The sequence below is a fragment of the Muscardinus avellanarius genome (genome assembly GCF_963383645.1).
Source record: "Muscardinus avellanarius genome assembly, chromosome: 2".
Lineage (NCBI taxonomy): Eukaryota > Metazoa > Chordata > Mammalia > Rodentia > Gliridae > Muscardinus > Muscardinus avellanarius.
In genome coordinates, this window is record NC_137787.1 from 176,716,609 (window position 1) to 176,736,360 (window position 19,752).

Below are 19,752 nucleotides of genomic sequence, written 5' to 3' on the forward strand. Positions count from 1 at the left end.
TGTTTCTTTCTCTATTGTAAATAATGAGATTCTCCTATCCTTCTCCATCTATACACTGGAGCGTAGCTCTCTGAAATAGATAACAATGGATTCCATAACAAGAATATGTCTAAAAGTCATTTCTAAGAAGAGGTTAATAAATACATGCTTTCACTTGCTTTTGCAATAAACTCATTGTAAAGCTACAGTAAAATATAACATAGCACGGATTGCATTAAGGCTGAAACATTTTTTTTTTCTCAGATTTGCATGAAATGTCATTTTGTCATATTTTTTAGACTCAAAAATGTGTCATAATCGGCTATCCCCAAACACTCTGGACTCACACCTAGTATGATAAAAATAAGAAAGTACTTAATTAGCCAGTAATTAGTCAGTTCTCTTTTGTTTTTCTATATGGCTTTTTTTGGGTACAGTATTCTACTTTAAGGCAACTTAAAAATAAAGGTTAATTTGTCTTTAGTGTATAACAAAGCTTTATGTCTCACCAGAATTTACATAAGATAAAATGTGCTTTAAATAGCTTTTCTCTGGGAGAAAATGAATGAAAAAAAAAACAACATGGTATATAATGATGGAAAGTAGCAGTGTTATGGAGTATATTTGTTTATATAGGATGTGAAAAAGCCAAATTGGTTTCCATTTTAGGATATTCTGATTCTGATTACCATGTGCTGGAAAAGCATACTATATCATGTTGTTTTTCATGGAAATAATCCCTGCCTTAAGGGTTTACAGCTTGTACATTCAAAACTATCAAAGCTGTACAATTCAGACATATGTAGCTTAGCAAGCTGACTAGTGAAAAACTGGCACTGAACTCTAGTTAAGTTTCTGCATCAGCACCACGGGAACAGACACAAACAGATGATCTGTTCTCTGCTTGAGACATAACTAGTGAACTTTCACTAAAAGTCAGCCAGTAGATTTCTACAGAGCTTTCTAAAATTAATTTCTGCTAAAATGAAAATAATACAGAATAGTGAGATATTTGCCTACCTATTCACTTGTTTGATTATTTAAAATAAGAATCAAGGAATTTTTATTTCATTAAAAAAAGAAATCATAGCTAATTGGCTTTGGGAAAAAGCAGCCACTCAAGCATCTGAAACTAGCTACACTTTACTTAGAGAATTTCCTAATGGTTTCCTGAGTGCTCTAACCTTCAAGTGTTGAATAAACCTCATGATATTATGGAAAGACACACACACCCACAAAAAGACATCAATCATTTGAATGTTGAACAGTGCTACTGATCTTATGTTTATTACTCCTTTATGTTCATATTGTTTTTTAGGCAAAGCCTTGGTGAACAACTTTAAATACAAAATAGAGCGTTGGTGAGTTAGAAGGATTTTAAGCAAAAGTGAATGAAATAACTTTTTAAAGTAAAATATTTCTATTCACAAAGGAAACTATCAAGAGTCTAAACTGAAAGAGCCTACATAATGTGAGATCTTTGCCAGAAATTTCTCTGATAGAGAACTAACATCTATAATATACAAATTACTGAAAAAAATTCTACACTAAAAAAAAAAACAATGAAGAAACGGGCAATTGAACTAAACAGATGCTTCACAAAATAAGAAATACAAATGGATAATATATAGATGAAAAAATGTTCAATATCATTAGCAATTAGAGAGCTACAAATTAAAACTACTCTGATATTACATGTAATCTCATTTAGAATGCCAATCATCATGAAATCAAACAACAATAAATGCTGGTGAGGATGTAGAGAAATGGAAACTCTTCTACACTGTTGGTAGAATTGAAGAATAGTACAGTCACTATGGAGAACAGTGTGGAGAGTGCTCAGAAAACTAAAAATGGACCCACCATATAATTCAGCTATAGCACTTTTGGTTATCATACAAAAGAGACTGAAATCAGAATATTATAATAATGCATACATATACATGTTTATAATAGCACAATTAGAGTAGTCAAATTATGGAGTGAGCCCAGATATCCATCAACAGATGAATGGATTACAAAATTATGGGACATACATACAATGTAACTCTACTAAGCAAAAAAAAAAAGAACAAAATTATGTCATTTGCAATAAAATGGAGAACCTCCAAGACCTGGAGAACATTATGTTAAGTGAGATTAACCAGTCACAGAAAGTGAATGGTCATATGTTTTCTCTCATATATGGAAGCTAGGGAGTAATCAGGATACATGAAGGACTTTAGATATTGGAGACAAACCTCCAGTGGAGTGAGAGAGGTGGTCTTGGGGACAGTGTATGTATAGGGGGAACATTAATGATGGAATCACTTTTATGGATATTATGTACATATATGGGAATATCAATAATAATCTCAACATCTTGTATGAGGAAGGCAGAAGTGGGAAGAGAGCCAGGGGAAAGCTCACCAAGTGGTGTGCATGAGTGTCACTATCAATATGAACTACAAACGTGAGACTCAATTCACCAATACAAGTATTTAAATAGGTGAAAAAGTATATCTTATTTAATAAAAAGTAGATCTTTTATTGAATAGAATTTTAAAATTTTGTAAAAAGAAATTTTTCCACGTTATAGTACATGTATATCTAAACTCATCTAAAATACAAAATAATTAAGTTACTACTAAATTGAATAATAGAAATACCCTGACTCATGAATACTAAATATAAAAACATATTTACATGGAAAAGCTTCTATTCTGGTACTTTATCCTAACATTCCAAGATCATATAAATATATATATTCAATTATAATAATATAAAAGATAAAAATGAAAGATATGATTATATTTTTGTTGCTTTAAGAATACCTTTTGTTTTACATAGATACACCAAAAAATAATAAAATTCTTTAACTATGAAATCAGGAGTAAACATTGTTTTTTACCATTTAGGATTTACTTTAATATAGAAACTCTACTACATTAATAGTTAGAGATATATAATTCTTATCTATCCTGGGCCTTTAATATATGTGTTCTCAACAACAAATAAGCCTATAGTGAGTGTATGTAATTTGCCTTCTATAACTGAGTAAACAGGAAAAGGATGTTCTAAAGGTGTTGACTGGCAGAAATGGGGTGAGAAAAATGGAGATAAAGAGACAGAGACAGAGAAACATCTACAGTGCCTCATTTTAGAGAAAAGCAAAGGAACAAAGACAAGGACTCTTATTGAAACACTAACTTTCTTATAGCTCTATTAGTATCCTCTCTGGAAGGATTAAATTATTATAACACATTTTGTTTTCTCTGAATATTGTTATTGTCCTAAAAAGCTCCAATAATAGTTCTATGTTAATATGAAATCATATAATCTGGATTACATTGAATGGGCCATTGTTGACTTTATTTTTATCTTGAACAGATTATATTGAATAAACATATTCTAATGAGAGAACACATAAGAAAGAAGAGGTCAGAAATGCAGTCTACTGAGTTAATGACAATGCATAGAAAATACCATAGAAAACTAATTCTGATAATCTTAGACAATATGCTGGGGAAGAGAGAACCAAGAGAACATGCAAAGTATATTTTTGTAATTAACATCTGTTATTCATATGACTACTTATTTTTTAAGAAATGAATACTAATTAGAAAACATCTTTTTTCTCTTTCTATGGGAAAGAAATGTAAGAAGTTAAAATTGATAAGAATGAATTACAAAATGTATATATATTAACATAAATTGAATATACCAATATTTTATAACAGATAGAAGATAATGACACACATTTTATTATATAAAGTTATCCCTCAGTATCTGTTGGATTATTTCCAAGAGCCCCCTCAAATACAAAAATCTATGAAGTTCCTGATATAAACTGGCTTAAAAGTTTCATATAACCTATATACATGTCTCTGCACTCTAAGTCAGCTCTAGATTGCTTATAATATCTGCTACAAAAAACAATGGAAATAGTAATTATACTATTATTTAGAAAATAAGGATAGAAAGAAACTATGCACATGTTTAGCAAAGATATCAAGATTATAGGTCTCACCACGTAGTATACAAAATGACATTTGTTGAATGCATGCATGTGGAACTCATGGATATGCAAAGCTGATTGTACTCATGTATGTTATTTCTTGACATGACATTATTTTTACATTATACTGTCATTTTCAAAATAAATGTAACCATTTTTAAAGACATGTATAGGAGAGTAAAATTCTTTTAAGTTTGTTTTGTTTCATATGCAAATTAATATTGAATGTCAAGAGAAATAAAATATGATGCTTTGACAGTAGTTTATTGGTTTATTTTTGCCACCAAATAAATCTGCGTGTTTATGCTAAAAATTAATATAATAAATATAGCAATACATATTTAAGTTATATATCAGCAATCAATATAACCAAGTTTAACCTTGCATTGCTTTTTATTTTTATTTTATAGCTAATATTTGATTTGAAAAAATATTTTTATTTGTCTTAGTCTTTGTTGTAAATATTTTATGATAAAAAGTCACAAAATAATATTTTAACAGTGTTGATAAACATAAAAGTTATTTGTAAAAAGTTACTTTAATGTCTTTATCTTGGTCATGTTTCTCTGATGCTTTAGTGCCCTTCACAATAAATGTTTAGTGATCCCATTTTATGTTGTCCTATGAAACTCTCTAACTTGTGTTCCTGAGGCCCATACTTGCCCTGGTCTTAGAAAAAGTTATATTTCAATACTTATGTGCTACTTTGATCATGTCAAGAACTCTGATACAAACTGCAAGTCTTATGACATGATAAACATTTTACTTGTCATTATACTAAGAACTTGTGACTGTGCCTCCTTCTGAATGTTCAAATGTGAGAGAAGGGCACACACACTCACACAGAGGCAGACAGAGGTCATGTATCTTTCTGGAAAATGCTTATCAGTAGAATATGGTTTGAGAAGGTGACAACGATAAATAGTGTTCCTGTCAAGAAACTACAGAATTCCTCACATTGTTCTTCAATGCACCATTTCCCCATCTCTTTGTCTTCACTAAAAATATAACTAAATCACTACAAAAACTTGGCCAGAAAGATCAAACATCTGTTACCATGCAGCCCAAGTAAATGTAATGACATTTACTTCTGTAGATAGTCTCCCTCCATTTAAATCTTAGTAAGAACAGGCAAAACCATGAGAGAGAGTGAGTATACATCCCACACATGTGATAGAATTCTGTATATTGTATATGAAGTTCTCATCCATCATTGAACTAAAGAATTCACTGTAACAGTTGAAACCTTTAGAGTTGCTTCCTCAAACTCCTTTTTTTTATTTCCTCCAAAAACTTCAGGGAAAAAAATAAGGTTTTTCCAATCTCAGTTGTGTGACTGAATGAGGACAGGTACATAGCAGTCTATAGGACCATAAATCACACTCCTGGAAGCCTTTGTTCACTGGACTTTCATCGCAAATGTCAGCATTCTCCTGGTTATCTTGCCCCAAGCAGGATCAAATTCACAGAAACAGACCATTTGATTCCTATTAATTTTTGTGAATCTTCCCTTCTACTGACAGAACAAGAGCTGTATTCTGATTTAAAACTTAAAATTGATACTACTGGGATAGGTGTTTCTCTAACAAATGCTAGGCACAAAGCCATTGTGAATTTCTTCATGTGGGGATAGGAAAAAAATGCATTCGAACGATATTTGTTTTGTTATTTAAATAGTGTTTGGGACATATCTTCTTTCTCATGGTTCAAACCAATCCAGATAAAGGTAACTCTAAACTAACCACATGTTCTTCTGCAATGCATATTTTACTTTCCCAGTCCAATACATGCTAATGCAAGTATATTTTAAATTATACTAAATGTAAAAACCAGAGATGCATTTTTATGGAAGAATGAATTATATTTATTCTCTGTTTTCCTCTGGGTTTGAAACATCTGTCTCTGATATTTTCATGGGAAGTGCAGACTTTTAAGGTGGGACACACCTTAACTCTATGATACAGGATGATCAGCCATTCTCAAGAGAATCACACTATGGTGATGGGTGGAACACCCTACACACACATACACACAAATTCCTTTTTGTCTATGCCACAACCCTGTAAAAGCCATTCTAATCAGAAATCACATAAAAGGACATGACATACACAGACTTTGATTTTTCTTTCTGATACAATTATTTTTAAATCATTTGTGATGTGTCTATTTAGTTTACATCCCATTTATTTATTGAGTTATTTTGTTTTCTTAGAATTGAGTTTCTTGAATTATCTGTTTATTCTACATTTTAGACCACTTTGGAGGAATAGTTATAAGCTCTCTGTTGAGGTTCTTGAAGTTCCCTTGCTGTACAGAAGCTCTTCAATTTAATGCAATTCCACAGGTTGTTTCTCCTTTAAATTTCTTGTGCCTTTGCGGTCTTGTTGACAAAGTTTTTAGCTGTGCCTATGTGTTGATGTGGAGTTTATTTTTATTTTCTCCATAGATTTAACCAGCTTTTTCAACACCATTTGTTGAAGAGGCTATCTTTTTTCCTATGATTTTGGCCCCTTGTCAAAATTGGCTATAAGTGTGTTGATTTGTTTTTGAATCATCTATTTTGCTCTATTGGTCTATGTATCTGTTTTTTTTGTGCCAGAACCATGCTGTTTTTATTACTATGGCTTTGTAGTATAGTTTGAAGCCAGGTATTGTGATGCCTCTTGCATGGTTTTTGTTATTAACAACTACTTTGGTTATTCTTGGTATTTTGTTATTCCAAGTGAATTTAAGGACTAATTTTTCTATTTTCTGTGAGGAATTACCTTGATAATTCAATAGATATTGTATTAAATCTGTAGATAACTTTTATAAAAATGGGCATTTTGATAATATTTATTCTGCCTATCCAAGAACATAGAAGATCAGCATATATTATTATTTTATTTCAAATATAATCAAAATGGTACTTTTATTTCTCTACATCCAGCAGAGATTAGATTATCATATAATTATCTCTTAATTTACCAAAATAAGTTTAATGAAAACCTACAATGTACTAGGTAATTCATAAAAACATTGGAGGTTAAATGGCAAAAATAAATAAAATATGGACTCTGTCCTTAAGAATGTATATATAATATGAGTTGTAGAAAAGTAATAAGCTGTTACTACTGTAAATACCCAAATAAAATTAATGTTTCATGGTAGAAATAGAGACTGTCAATATAAACCAGTGATGATTAATACATCAAAATTATTTTTATTAATTTATCATACATTTAATCTTTACCTTTCCTTTTTTGAATTCATAATTTTAGAAGTGTAATTCATTCAAACCACAGATTTTTTACAAAATGAACAGATTACTTGGTATTCCATGCCCGTGTTAACTGGATTGATTTGTATCCCATGCTGATCTTGCCAATTTTATACTTGTTTCACTACACTTTTCAATAATTTGATTATTTTGTTACATATATACAAAAATTGTATAGGCAGTAAATAAGAATTGCATATAGTTGCATCTTTCCAGAATAGAGTGTATCAATATCATTATAAAAGTGAAGAGAAAAAATGAAAAGATATTTCGATACAAAAATGAAGATACATAAGGTAAAAAATAATATAATTTAAAGTTGGTCAGAAGAAATTTGGATTTATAAACCTGAATTTGAGTATTTGGGGGGGGAGGTTGTTTCCTCAGCCCCTCAATAATACACATATAATTGAAATAGCATTCTTGAAGCTGATGTGACTCAGTGAACCAATTAAAAATTAAAAACATTGAAAGGAGAGAGCAATTTGGATACAACTAAATAGCAGAGACAGGCAATTAATAGTTTGAACAATGAAAAGAAAACTGGCAACAAAGGGATATGTTAATTAGAATTCAAATAAATTAATTTTTAAATACCTTCAACAAAAGCCAAGTTTCTAATTTTGTTGCAGGAAAACCATTGGCTTTAAAATATACTTAAAGTATTTAACCATTATTCTACATTTTATGTTTGATTCTCACTAATTCAAATAACTAGGAGAAAATTATAATAGAAATTAAGAATGAAACTGGGTCTAATTTCTTTTTTAACACATATAATTATTTTTTAAAATTTATTGATGCATTGCAATCATACATCATTATGAGGTATTGTACAGCGGAGGCATACCTGCACACATCAGACATTTATCCCTTCCCCTTCTTAATCCACCTCTCTATTGCAAAGGAAAAACTTGGTCTCATATGTGGAAACTTGGGCATATCTTGTCCTATAGGTAGAATTTAGTGCCTTTTGTTTTATAAAACCAAATAATACCAAGGAAAGTAAGTTTCATAATAAAGAATTGGCCCTGGATCATGACAAACCCAATATTCAAAGCACTAGAATTTATTTGTTTATTCATCCATTCATTTAGTCCTATCTTAGCTACTAAAAATAACATATAGTTTATTCCAAATTAAATATCAAAAAACAAACCTTGGTCTTAACCATTTAAAGCTGCAAAATATTTCAGAAAAATTGTGTCACATTAAGAAATCTCCAGCCTGGCATGATGGCACATATCTGTAATCCGAGAATTTGGGAGACTGAAACAGGAGGTTCAAGGACATACTTGGAAACTTAAGGAGGCTATCAACAATTTAGAGAACCTATTTAAAAATTAAAAAAAATCAAAGAAAAAAATGTGTGCCAGTGGTGTCTGAGACAGTGTGTCTCTGGGTTCAAACCTCAGTACCACAGAATATATATATATATATATATATATATATATATATAGAGAGAGAGAGAGAGAGAGAGAGAGAGAGAAGAAATTTCCATGTAGTCAAATAAATAATATTGAGAAGACTATCATTCAGAAAATGTAAGCATCCCTGCCCTAGTCATTCATGCAAATAATTTGTTTCTTAGCAAAATATACCAGATGTGTCATGACAGAAGAGGAAGTTCTGGACAATGATTCTGATGCTTTCTGTTAGTTTATCTCCCCAAAGTGTTAAAGGATTGGCTGTGTGATGGCAGTTTACCCTGCCGGGTCACTAGGAGTGGGGGTTAATTAAAATAAGATAGTGTTGGTAATTAAATAGGTGTATAATGCACTCAGATACTGATGTAATTGGAGTCACATTGTAGCAATTACTGGCACTATAATCATGGTAAATACTGAAAATAATGAGTATGCTTTCAATTATTGGTTACCTAGGCATCATTTTATATAATGTAAATTATATTTGTTCACTTAGACATGGATTTGAATTCCAAATCTAAATTAACACAAGAATATTAGCAATTGACTTAACTTCCCAGAGTTTTATTTTCTCATCTTAAAAAGGTAATAATCATCATAATGATAATTCAGTGAAGCATATTTCTGATTAAATAAGATGATGGATATACAAATATATAATAGATTCTAGGCTTATGTTTAGTGTATACATACATCACATATTTTATATAAGGCAGAATGTGTGGCATAATCAACAAATGATAGTCATTAATAAAAGTGATAGTAGTGACTGAATATGTTTTAAGAGGTTTTCATATACATTTAAAAATGGGGCTGAAGATGTAGCTAAAAAGTAGAATTTCCCTGGGTTCAATTTCCAGTACTGAAAAAAAAAAAAGATTTTGAAAACATTGGCAATTATAATATAGTTTAATTTCTTACTAAATTTTAATTTGGCTATACTTCATTTTGGAAAATTTAGATATCATTGTGTTGATTCCTTTTTTTCTTGATTATTTGAGACCTAATTTATTATTCTACATGTCTGATATTCTTCTATTTTACATTCTTTGCTTTGAACAAAAATTGATATTATTGAAGAAACCGGTCAGTGGATTTAGAAAATATAGAACCATGGTATTCAAAAGTATGTTTTCCCTATTATGCCATAGGAGGCAGTTGGAAATACCTTTTCCTGTGTTGCTTTGAACACTCTTAAGATATGAAAAAATGTTCTGGCTTGACAAATTTCATAAATGTATGACAATAAAATCAAGAAATACTCTCCAGCCAATGTTTAAAGATTAATTAAGCACATATTTATCAACTACCTAGTCAATTACTCAATGCTCTGTCCTGGTTGAACACACAAAGACTAGCATTCTAGTTTAGATTCTGAATCTTGCTTTATATAGAAGAGAGCTGTGCTGGTTTATCTCCGTCTGTCTCTCCAGCTTCAGGCTCCACTATTAGTCATGTGGCACTAAGCTTCAGCAAGATGATTTTAAAAAGTGTCAATGGGCTCCCTCCCTTTGGTGTTCTTGTTCTAAAGTTTCCCAGTGGGGTTTGAAGAACCCATTGCTGGGCGTGCATTATAGCCCAAGTTCTTTCTTTGCCTACATCTTTCCTCTTCATTCTACAATTACTGATCCAAATGGCCATTCTGATGAAAGAAGGCCAAACTGCATGCCAATCTCTGCCACCTAATCTGGTGCTTTGAGACAGACATCCACCATCTGTTATTATTTAATTTTGCATTGCAATTTTTCCTATATATGCTATTTTGAATAAAACTGATCACAAATTGAATTTCAAAAAGTGATCTTTGGGACATTTCAGAATATATTTTTTGTAACTAAGGAAACTTTTAAGGAAAAATAATAATTCAAGCAAAACAATCATTTGAATTTGAAATAGTCTATAATTTGTGGTTTTTATTATTTAAAGATTACATTGTATTATAAAATATTACCTTATATTTTGCCATTGGATAAAATATTGTAGTTTTTATAGAAAAGTATTATGGAGGCCATATGGAAACACAACTGTAGGTTTCATATATTACATATACAAACCAAAGAATTATATATACAAAAAGAAGTCAACTATCTATATGCTGAAATTGACTCAGATATAAGAAACAATAAATTATTACCTTGATGTCCTGAAATTTTTATTTTCATTTCTCTTCTTTGAAAATATGTACTATTTTTTCAATTTTTAAAAATTTTAAGATATATAGAAATTTATTTTACCTTTTCTCATAGTTAAGAAAAACTAAATGAACCTAAGATATGTATGAATAACTTGGTAATTTATTTATTCTCTTAATTTTATAAGCAAAATTTAATATTTTACATTTATTTATTTATTTATTTATTTATTTATTTATGGTACTGTGGATTAAACCTAGGAGCACTCTTCCTCTGAGCTACACTTCCAGTCTTTTTTATTTTTTGTTCTGAAATAGTCTAGCTAGATTCCTGAGAGTCTTGATACATTGCAGAGGCTGTACTCAAACCTGTGATTCTCCTATCTCAGCCTCCCAGGTATTGGGATAAGAGGCATATACCACCATGCCTGGCATGTTTTTATATTTAAAAATTACATGCATTAATTTGCCTTTACTAAATCTAGATTGTCCATATGTTAGATCATTATTAACTTCCAATTCTTATCATGTTCTTCAAACAAATATATGTTGAATAAAAACTTAGAAATTCATTTCTCTACAAAAATCCATGTAATGAAACTTCATCATTCTCTAATGGGTTATCTTACCTTAAATATAGCTAAAACCATTTGTAAGAGTTTAATAAAGTGTCATTGAGACTTAAAGTCTTATAAATAAATGCTTACCTTTAAAATCACTGTTAAGAATTTGATTACTTCATAGAGAAATATATTTTTGACAGATGTGAAAATATTAACCATATTTCTGCTTAGAATATACAAAAGACAAACACAAATTAACCAAGGAAGAGACTCTGGCAGTAATTGATGGGAGTGCTGAGGCATTTCTCTATTCCATTTTTGCAGAGAAGGTGATGCATCCCCATTTCCCCAGGATGAAATGAGAAAGAATCAAAGGGAGCCCATTTGGAAAGAGAGAGGGTTTATGGAATATAGACTTGTATTGCAATCCCTAGAGGCAAGCACTCATAGGCTCTCCTCTGAATCTCCAGAAGCATTACCTTAGAATGATAAGAGAGCTTGTCTCATAATGTGTCTACCTGGAGTTCATGGGAAAGAGAAATGACTATCTTGTTTTCACTTTAAAAAGTGAAAACATTATAGGCTTGTAAAACAATGGCTGAAAAAGAGGAGCAGGTAGTTGACAGACTGCATTTCTCTATATGCAGGGCAAGAATGCATGTTAGAATATCATAGAGTGTGTCTGGGGGTGAACTGTCTTGAAAGAACTTTACTGACAGATCTTCTGAAGCAGGAAATGGCTGGGAGTGTACCACCAGGGAAAAGAGCAAAGTAGCTGTCACAACAATTCAGTCTGAGTCTGCACCGCATGCATCAGGAAATGATGCTATGAAGAAAGCTTTAGTAGGACAGAGAGTACACCATAAAACTACAAATACAGCCCATCACAGAACTGGAGTTTGGAAATTAGACCTGGCAACAGCCATTCCTCAACCAAAGATGCCTACACACAACAAACTGTATATAGAAATCCCTCTGATCTTCTTTTTCTCATTTGATTTTATTCAGCATTTTCAAATGTACAAATTCTAGAAGCCAGAAAAAAATTATGAAAAGTGAGTAGAAATTAAGGGGAGAAAAAAAGATAATGGCCATCTTACTGCATAGTTACAAAAGACATCAGGCTTTTACTCTATATAAACTGAGAATGAGAAAAGAATACTTTTTAGCTGCATTTGGTCAGGAGGTTTTAATTCACATGGACATTTAAATATCTGAAAATGTCAAAAATTTTTTAACTGAAATGCTCCTCAGGTATACAAAAAGGATATCAAAAGGATTCACATGAAACTATATCAAGGAGAAAGGGAGGGAATTTCTGATTTGCAGTATAACAGATGCAGTGTTTACAGTTGGTAGATACCTATGGGAAGTAAATATGAATATGTGTACAAATTTGTGTTATAGCCCATTATTTTCTCATAGAATATTTTTATTATTTTTCTATTGATTTAAAAAAATTATTGTCTATTATAGGAGAATGATTTCTATGCAGTCTTAGAAACTGAAAATGTTTTTCCATGTACATATTTTTGTGTGTTATTCTTCATTGATTAAAATTTTATTTTGTCAGGCGTGGTGGCTCACATTTGTAATCCCCGTGCTTGGGAGGCTGAGACAGGAGGATTTTGCAGTTTCGAAGATCGTGCTGGCTTAAGAGACCCTGTTTCCAAAAATTAAAAATAAGTATAAAATAGGTCTGTGAGTGTAGCCCAGAGGTAGAAGGGCTTCCAGGAACCCCAGTACCACCATAAAAAAAAATGTTCTTGATTGAGAAATGTTTCCTAATGTTTTAGCCTTAATTGTGTACCTCAAAAGTACAGGAAATTAAGGCCAGAATTAACAAGTGAGATGATGTCAAACTAAAAAGTTTCTGCTCATCAAAGGAAATTATCAAAAACCTAAGGAGAAAGCCTACAGAATGGGAGAAGATCTTTACCAGCCACCACTCTGATAGAGGGATAATATTCAGAATATACAAAGAGCTCAGAGACTCTACACTAGCAAAACAAATAACCCAATCAAGAAATGGGCAACTGAACTGAATAGACACTTCAAAACGGAAGAGATTCAAATGGTTAATAGATACAAAAATAAAATCTTCAACATCATTAGCCATCAGAGAAATGCAAATCAAAACTACACTGAGATTCCATTTAACCCCAAACAGAATGGCAAGCATAAAGAAGTCAAATAACAACAAATGTTGGTGAGAATGTGGGGAAAGAGAAACTCTTTTACACTATTGGGAGCACAAACTAGTTCTCCCACATTGGAGATAGTGTGAAGATTTTTTATTTTTTAAATTTTTATTGGTGTTTTGTAGTCATATATCTTAATAGAGTACAAAATGGCAGAGGCATACATACACACACATTTTACCCTTCCCCAATTCCCATTCTATTCCCTTCTCCTTTCTCCTTCTCATGTTTGGTTTACTGACTGACTTTTCTATATTTGTGATTGTACATTATTAGGGAATTTCCCTCTCCTCCTTCCATCTTCCTCAGGTCACTTTATTTGCTTATCTATGGTTTCTCTTTCTTCATTTAGAGTTCCTCCTATGACCCCTTTTTCCCCTAACCTCCACATATTAGGGAGAGCTCTGATTTTCTTTTTTATTTTTTTTTTACTTTTTGTGATTGATAAATCTCACTTAGCATAGTGTTTACCAGTTCCATCTATTTCTCCGCAAAGTATGTAATTTTGTTCTTTATTATAGCTGAGTGAAATTTTATTGTGTACATATCTCATAGTTTTGTAATTCATTAATCTTTTTTTTTCCCCCAGTGGTACTGGGGTTCCTGGAAACACTTCTACCTCCGGGCTACACTCCCAGACCTTATATTTTTTTTTTATTTGGAAACATGGTCTCTTAAGCCAGCATGGCTGGCTTTGAACCCGAACAATCTTCCTGTCTCCACCTCCCAAAAGTGGGGATTACAAGCATGCGCCACCATATCTGGCATCATTTATATTTTAAAATTGTATTGGCCAGTTTCATAGTTTGGCGATTTTTAATTATGTGGGTATGAACATAGATATGCATACATTATTGTTAGTTTAGTTTTCTTTCTTTTGGGTGGATATCCATGAGAGGAATTGCTGGATCATATGGTAGGTTCCTTCCCATTCTTCTGAGAATCCTCCATACTATTTTCCAAAATGGTTACACTAATTTGCATGTCACCAAAAGTATAGAGTTTCCATTTCTCCACATCTCAGCCAGAATTTGTTGTTTTTGTTTTTAATGATTGCACTTTTAATTGGGGTTAGGTAAAATCTCAGGGTAGTTGTGATTTGCATCTCTTTGATTGGTAATGATGTTGACCATTTTTCATACATTTATTAGCTATTTGAATTTCTTTTTTTTTTTGGTAAAGTGTCCATTTAGTTCAATTGTCCATTTTCTGATTGGGTTATTTTTTTCTTAGCCTTGAGTTTCTTGCATTCTCTGTATATTCTCGATATTAGTCTTCTATTGGAGAAATGGTTGGAAAATTTTTCTCCCATTCTGTTAGCTCTTTGTTGAGGTTTTTGATAATATCCTTTGCTGTACAAAAGTTCTTCAGTACATGTATTGATTCTTCTTTTAATTTTTTGTGTCTTTGGGGTCTTGTTGAGAAAGGTTTTTTTTTTTTTTTTTTTTTTTTACCTGTGTCTATGCTTTTAAGTGTTGCCATCAATGCCTCCTTCAAGGGGCTGCAAGGTCTCTGGTCTGATTTCCAAGTCTTTGATCCATCTGGAATTGACTCTTGTGCAGGGTGAGAAAGTGGAGTTTATTTCCATTTTTATGCTTAAGGTTAACCCAGTTTTGCCAACACCTGTTGTTGAAGAGGATATCTTTTTTTCAATGTATGTGTCTGGTCCCTTTATCACAAATTAGTTAGCTATAAGTGTATTGATTTGTTTCTGAGTCTTCTATTCTACTGGTCTATGTGTCTATTTTGTGTCAATATGCTGTTTATATTACTATATAATATATAATACTATATAGTTTTATTTTTAATGTACCCATTTATAACCATTTACTTAAATCAACATTATTATTATGTATTATTCATGAATTTATTTGGATATAAATATATAATTTTATTTATCACCTCTGGTAATACTATTTTCTTAAGAACTTTATTGACTGATAATATTTTTCCATCTGTTTTGTTATAGTGTTTGCTTCTCATAGCTCCTTTCCATCAACTGACTTTCAGTTTGTTTCTATATGTATGAATGCATCTCTTGTAAAATAAAAACAAACTCAAAACCATTTAGTACATTCTATTTTTTATTTTATTTACAGAATCTATTTACACAGTAGTGTTCAAGTCTATAATCGTGTTCTATATTGTGAATAATTCCTTCCAATATTTGTTGGTGTCATTTTTTTTCTTCTCTGCTGAGTCATTGTGATTGAATCAAGTATTTATTATATGACACTAATTATCTAATTTTTCAGCTTTTAATGATACATTTTATATATTTTAATGATTGCTATATGAATTATATTTGCCTTAATACTTTTATATTATTTACAAGTAATAACCACCCCAAATGAGTAAATGCCTTCCTTTTTTTTTTTATGGTGGTACTGGGGTTCCTGGAAGCCCTTCTACCTCCGGGCTACACTCCCAGACCTATTTTTACATTTTCATTTTGGAAACAGGGTCTCCTAAGCCAGCGCGCGCGGCTGGCTTCGAACCTGCGCGATCCTCCTGTCTCTGCCTCCCAAGCGCGGGGATTACAAGCATGCGCCACCACGCCCGGCTTCCTTTTTTTTTTTTTTTTTGATGGTACTAGGGATGGAACCCAGGTGCCTTCTACATCTGGGCTACACTCCCAGACATATTTTATATTTTATTTGGAAGCAGGGTCCCTTAAGCCAGCTGAGGCTAGCTTCAAACCTGTGCAATCCTCCTGTTTTAGCCTCCCAAGCACAGGGATTACAAGCTTGCACCACCATGCCTGGCTCGTAAATGCCTTCTTACATACTATCATCATTTCCTTAGTGCTTTAGTTAATTATATATATATATATATATATATATATGTGTGTGTGTGTGTGTGTGTGTGTGTGTGTGTGTGTGTGTGTGTGTGTGTATTAATGACACAATAAAGTAGAATACATATTTAAATGTGTGTTATTTTTAAATATTCAATTTCCTATTGAATAACTCAATATTTAATTGAAAGAAAATGTAAATATAGTTGAATAATATGTTATTTTCAGTGGCAATCATTCCTTTTTGTAGCTTCTAGTTTCATCTATATATCTTTTTTTTTAAATGTCATATTAATAAAATAAAGACCCCAATAGTTTATGATCGTCACAATAGAGGAATTAAAAAGAACTTTGTAAAAAGTCACACATAATCATGATATCAATGCTAAGCAGACATCAAATAAAAGTTAACTCCACAACCTAATAAAGGGCATTTACAAAGAAATTTTAATAACAATAACAATATTTATATTGAAAAACTTTACTAGAAGTTTAGGAAAAAAGCAAATTCTTTGCCTCTCACCATTTCTTTTTAACATCATTCTTGAAGTTCTAAACAAAATTTTCAAGGAAGAGAAAAAGAAAAATATTGCTAGATAGGGAGAATTAAAACAGTCTTATGGGTGTGGGTAGCATTTAATACTTTATATACAAAGTACTAAGAAGGTCAACATGGTAAAAGATGCATAATAAACATGTAGATATTATGTTTTTACAAAATAATAAACACTTCATGAAGAATTTCAACTTTCACATTTTCTTGTGTTTATTTTGTATTTAAAGCATCCTTCTTATTCTTATATTCCATTCTCCAATTTGGGGCCTTTTACATTTTATTTTATTTTATTTTATTTTGATCCATTTAATTATATAGTTTGTTATTTAATAATATATAACACTAATAAATGAAGAAAATAATTATTTATAGTACCATCATTGTTATTAAGACTAACCCTAAACTTTATTGTGCTATTTTGTTATACTATTTTATTTAGTAAAGGCAGATGTGTAAAGGAATGAATCATTAAATTTTCCAATTTTAAACAACTTAAGTAGACTAATGTATTTTATTTTCCCCTTTTTATACCTTTATCAGTTAATTATAATCTTACATCATAATGTAGTGATAGTGACATACATACACACACCACTTGGTGAGTTTCCCCTGCGCCCTCCCTTCTACCCCTTTCAACACTTAAAGTATTGAGATTTTCATTAGTATTCTCTATATGTATATAATTTTAGTGGAAGTGTTTACTTCATTAATTTTCCCTCTCCTCTTGCCCTCTCTTTCCAAAACCACCTTTCTTGATCCACTGGAGTCTTTCCTTCATTATTTTATATCTCAATTACTCTCTAGCTTCCTCAGATGAGATAAAACATATGACCCTTCACTTTCTGTGACTGATTAATCTCACTTAACAAAAAGTTCTTCAGATCCATTAATAAATGGACAATTGAACTAAAGAAACAGCTCAGAAAAATACAAATGAACAATAAATAAATTTAAAAATGTTAAGATTAACATCATTAACAATCAGAGAAATGCAAATTAAAGCTACACTGAGATACTCTCTGACCCCAATTAAAATTGCAATCATTAAGAAGTCAAACAATGTCATGATAAACTGTTTAAAGTTCTCCAGCTTTGATACAGAAAAACAAAGCGAATGAAAAAGTCAGAGATTTGTCTGTAGCAATACACATTTACCCTAGAAGAAAGTATTTGGCAATAAATATTTTTGAAGACAGAGATACTGATTTAAGGCCACATAAAGTGTACTATAAATTTTAGTGAGGTATGCTTCTTGACCTCAGTAGAGACTGATAGAGGGCGTGCATACCCTTGTCAATTAGAATGTGATCCCCAACTTGCGTCATCAGCATGGCCCAGGATCTTGTTAGAGCTGTAGATCCCTGGTCTCACTGAAGGTCTCCTGAATCAGATCTCACTTCTTACCAGGATTTCAAGGTGACACCTATGCCCTTTAAAGTCTGGGGAGCATTGTTTAAGGCTACCTATAGCTTGTATCTAGAAAAAAATCTCCAAAGGGGAATCAATGATATAGTAGAAAGAGTTATGCTCAATATTAGCCAATATTAATAAATATTAAAAACCATTAGTTTTACTTACAATTAATGGCCAAAATATGTTTAAATTTGTCTTTAAGGCGGAGACGCGCACAGGTTCGAAGCCAGCCATGCTGGCTTACAAGACCCTGTTTCCAAATAAAAAAACTACAAAAAATAGGCATGAGAGTGTAACCTGAAGCAGAAGGGTTTCCAGGAACCCCAGTACCACAAAAAAAAAAAAAAAAAAAAAAAAGCCTGAGCTATTTTATCACCTATATGCTTGGCTGCAGTGCAAATTTTTTTAATTCAGAGGAATGTGTACTACAAATCATTGTAAAGATGTATCCAAATTTCAAGTTCAAAGGAGGAGTTTAAGAAATAACTTTTGAAAAAGATAGAAACTGATTTAGTAAATATTTATAAATGTGTATCCAAATAAAATGATTTACAAGGCCCAACATAATAAATATTTAAAATTCTGTAATATTATGTTGTACACATATTATTTCTATAATGTATGTGAAAGTAGTATGTTTGTATTTTTTACAAAACACTAATTATATAGAAGATTACCATAAATTGAGCAGTATAAAATATAAATTTATTATCTCAGAGTTTTCCTGAGCATATGATGCATAACTCCTCAGCTCAGGTCTAATCAGACTGTAATCAATACAACTCCAGGCTTCAATCACATTGGAGACCTAGAGTCTTCTTTTCAGATTACAAGCTGTTGGCAGAGATTTTTGTTGCTGCCAAATTAGAGCATCTGCTTTCACGTTGAGTGGCAGCTGTGAGTTGTTCTGGACTCTAAGAGGCCAGTGGAATTTCTCTGCCAGGTAGTCCTTTCAATAACATGGCAGTGTACTTCAAGGCCAACAAGAAAATATTTTTTGAGTTTTCCATAATGGAATCCTTTATAATATAATGTAATCACTATTGAAACTCTTTAATAACTTGACCATATACAATACTCTAGTCTGTGGATTACTATCCAAGTAGGGTAGATATTTGAACCCTCACTAAAAGAGATGGGATTGCATTGAGCAAGTACATCAGACAAACAAATCTTGGGAGCATCTTTGAATTTTGCCTACTACAATGACCATTATTGGTATCTGTATTTTTCTAATGTTTTAGGAATCTTATATCATTTGCAGAGAAATAATGGAACTGGAGAATATTATGCTAAATAAGTCACAAAAAGTGAAAATTTGGATGTACTCCCTCATAAGCAGAAGCTAGGGAGAAATTGGGACATAGGAGAAACTCCAGACAAAGGGGAAGAAATCTTAGTTGAGTGAAGAAGGGGGCCTAACTGAGGG